Genomic DNA, 2698 nt, shown 5'->3' with positions numbered 1-2698 from the left:
TTTCAGAGGTGTCTCAGCACTTCTTGTGTTCTGGGCTTTGAACCAGCAGGTGACAAAACCAGTATCTTCCATTTTGGACATTGGCTGCCCAGAACACTTAATCGTCCCTGGGTGGGCTCGAACCACCAACCTTTCGGTTAACAGCCGAACGCGCTAACCAGATTGCGCCACAGAGACAGGTTTCAGAGGTGTCTCAGCACTTCTTGTGTTCTGGGCTTTGAACCAGCAACCAGAAGGTGCCAAAACCAATAGCTTCCTTTTTGGAGGTTTGTTGCCCAAAACAGAAGGCCGTCTCTGGGTGGGCTCGAACATCCATGGTTTCAGAGGTTTCAGAGGTGTCTCAGCACTTCTTGTGTTCTGGGCTTTGAACCAGCAGGTGACAAAACCAGTATCTTCCATTTTGGACGTTGGCTGCCCAGAACACGTAACCGTCCCTGGGTGGGCTCGAACCACCAACCTTTCGGTTAACAGCCGAACGCGCTAACCAGATTGCGCCACAGAGACAGGTTTCAGAGGTGTCTCAGCACTTCTTGTGTTCTGGGCTTTGAACCAGCAACCAGAAGGTGCCAAAACCAATAGCTTCCTTTTTTGAGGTTTGTTGCCAAAAACAGAAGGCCGTCCCTGGGTGGGCTCGAACATCCATGGTTTCAGAGGTGTCTCAGCACTTCTTGTGTTCTGGGCTTTGAACCAGCAGGTGCCAAAACCTTTAGCATCCTTTATGGATGTGGGCTGCCCAGAACACATGACCGTCCCTGGGTGGGCTCGAACCACCAACCTTTCGGTTAACAGCCGAACGCGCTAACCAGATTGCGCCACAGAGACAGGTTTCAGAGGTGTCTCAGCACTTCTTGTGTTCTGGGCTTTGAACCAGCAACCAGAAGGTGCCAAAACAAATAGCTTCCTTTTTGGAGGTTTGTTGCCCAAAACACAAGGCCGTCCCTGGGTGGGCTCGAACCACCAACCTTTCGGTTAACAGCCGAACGCGCTAACCAGATTGCGCCACAGAGACATGTTTCAGAGGTGTCTCAGCACTTCTCGTGTTCTGGGGTTTCAACCAGCAACCAGAAGGTGACAAAACCAGTATCTTCCTTTTTGGTGGTGGGCTGCCAAAAACACATGACCGTCCCTGGGTGGGCTCGAACCACCAACCTTTCGGTTAACAGCCGAACGCGCTAACCAGATTGCGCCACAGAGACATGTTTCAGAGGTGTCTCAGCACTTCTCGTGTTCTGGGGTTTCAACCAGCAACCAGAAGGTGACAAAACCAGTATCTTCCTTTTTGGTGGTGGGTTTGCCCAAAACACATGACCGTCCCTGGGTGGGCTTGAACCACCAACCTTTCGGTTAACAGCCGAACGCGCTAACCAGATTGCGCCACAGAGACAGGTTTCAGAGGTGTCTAAGCACTTCTTGTGTTCTGGGCTTTAAACCAGCAACCAGAAGGTGCCAAAACCAATAGCTTCCTTTTCGGAGGTTTGTTGCCCAAAACAGAAGGCCGTCTCTGGGTGGGCTCGAACATCCATGGTTTCAGAGGTGTCTCAGCACTTCTTGTGTTCTGGGCTTTGAACCAGCAGGTGACAAAACCAGTATCTTCCATTTTGGACGTTGGCTGCCCAGAACACGTAATCGTCCCTGGGTGGGCTCGAACCACCAACCTTTCGGTTAACAGCCGAACGCGCTAACCAGATTGCGCCACAGAGACATGTTTCAGAGGTGTCTAAGCACTTCTCGTGTTCTGGGCTTTGAACCAGCAACCAGAAGGTGCCAAAACCTTTAGCATCCTTATTGATGTGGGCTGCCCAGAACACATGACCGTCCCTGGGTGGGCTCGAACCACCAACCTTTCGGTTAACAGCCGAACGCGCTAACCAGATTGCGCCACAGAGACAGGTTTCAGAGGTGTCTCAGCACTTCTTGTGTTCTGGGCTTTGAACCAGCAACCAGAAGGTGCCAAAACCAATAGCTTCCTTTTTGGAGGTTTGTTGCCCAAAACACAAGGCCGTCCCTGGGTGGGCTCGAACCACCAACCTTTCGGTTAACAGCCGAACGCGCTAACCAGATTGCGCCACAGAGACATGTTTCAGAGGTGTCTCAGCACTTCTCGTGTTCTGGGGTTTCAACCAGCAACCAGAAGGTGACAAAACCAGTATCTTCCTTTTTGGACGTGGGCTGCCCAAAACACATGACCGTCCCTGGGTGGGCTCGAACCACCAACCTTTCGGTTAACAGCCGAACGCGCTAACCAGATTGCGCCACAGAGACATGTTTCGGAGGTGTCTCAGCACTTCTCGTGTTCTGGGGTTTGAACCAGCAACCAGTAGGTGCCAAAACCTTTATGGATGTGGGCTGCCAAAAACACATGACCGTCCCTGGGTGGGCTCGAACCACCAACCTTTCGGTTAACAGCCGAACGCGGTAACCAGATTGTGCCACAGAGACAGGTTTCAGAAGTGTCTCAGCACTTCTTGTGTTCTGGGCTTTGAACCAGCAACCAGAAGGTGCCAAAACCAATAGCTTCCTTTTTGGAGGTTTGTTGCCCAAAACAGAAGGCCGTCTCTGGGCGGGCTCGAACATCCATGGTTTCAGAGGTGTCTCAGCACTTCTTGTGTTCTGGGCTTTGAACCAGCAGGTGACAAAACCAGTATCTTCCATTTTGGACATTGGCTGCCCAGAACACTTAATCGTCCCTGGGTGGGCT

General features: G+C 51.8%; 11 non-coding genes across 11 annotated transcripts; all 11 read right to left on the bottom strand.

The window, feature by feature from the left end:
- Positions 1–102: 102 nt before the first annotated feature.
- Positions 103–177, bottom strand: trnan-guu. Its single transcript has one exon. It is a non-coding gene; the product is annotated as a tRNA-Asn (tRNA).
- Positions 178–429: 252 nt separating this feature from the next.
- Positions 430–504, bottom strand: trnan-guu. The gene has a single exon. It is a non-coding gene; the product is annotated as a tRNA-Asn (tRNA).
- A 243-nt stretch (positions 505–747) lies between these two features.
- Positions 748–822, bottom strand: trnan-guu. The gene has a single exon. It is a non-coding gene; the product is annotated as a tRNA-Asn (tRNA).
- A 112-nt stretch (positions 823–934) lies between these two features.
- trnan-guu lies at positions 935–1009 on the bottom strand. The gene has a single exon. It is a non-coding gene; the product is annotated as a tRNA-Asn (tRNA).
- Positions 1010–1121: 112 nt separating this feature from the next.
- Positions 1122–1196, bottom strand: trnan-guu. Its single transcript has one exon. It is a non-coding gene; the product is annotated as a tRNA-Asn (tRNA).
- A 113-nt stretch (positions 1197–1309) lies between these two features.
- On the bottom strand, positions 1310–1384 carry trnan-guu. The gene has a single exon. It is a non-coding gene; the product is annotated as a tRNA-Asn (tRNA).
- A 243-nt stretch (positions 1385–1627) lies between these two features.
- Positions 1628–1702, bottom strand: trnan-guu. The gene has a single exon. It is a non-coding gene; the product is annotated as a tRNA-Asn (tRNA).
- Positions 1703–1813: 111 nt separating this feature from the next.
- On the bottom strand, positions 1814–1888 carry trnan-guu. Its single transcript has one exon. It is a non-coding gene; the product is annotated as a tRNA-Asn (tRNA).
- A 112-nt stretch (positions 1889–2000) lies between these two features.
- Positions 2001–2075, bottom strand: trnan-guu. Its single transcript has one exon. It is a non-coding gene; the product is annotated as a tRNA-Asn (tRNA).
- A 112-nt stretch (positions 2076–2187) lies between these two features.
- On the bottom strand, positions 2188–2262 carry trnan-guu. The gene has a single exon. It is a non-coding gene; the product is annotated as a tRNA-Asn (tRNA).
- Positions 2263–2364: 102 nt separating this feature from the next.
- trnan-guu lies at positions 2365–2439 on the bottom strand. Its single transcript has one exon. It is a non-coding gene; the product is annotated as a tRNA-Asn (tRNA).
- Positions 2440–2698: the final 259 nt, after the last annotated feature.

The sequence above is a fragment of the Solea senegalensis genome, unplaced genomic scaffold (assembly GCF_019176455.1).
Source record: "Solea senegalensis isolate Sse05_10M unplaced genomic scaffold, IFAPA_SoseM_1 scf7180000016994, whole genome shotgun sequence".
In the NCBI taxonomy this organism is placed as follows: domain Eukaryota; kingdom Metazoa; phylum Chordata; class Actinopteri; order Pleuronectiformes; family Soleidae; genus Solea; species Solea senegalensis.
This window is presented reverse-complemented; position numbering and strand designations above follow the sequence as displayed.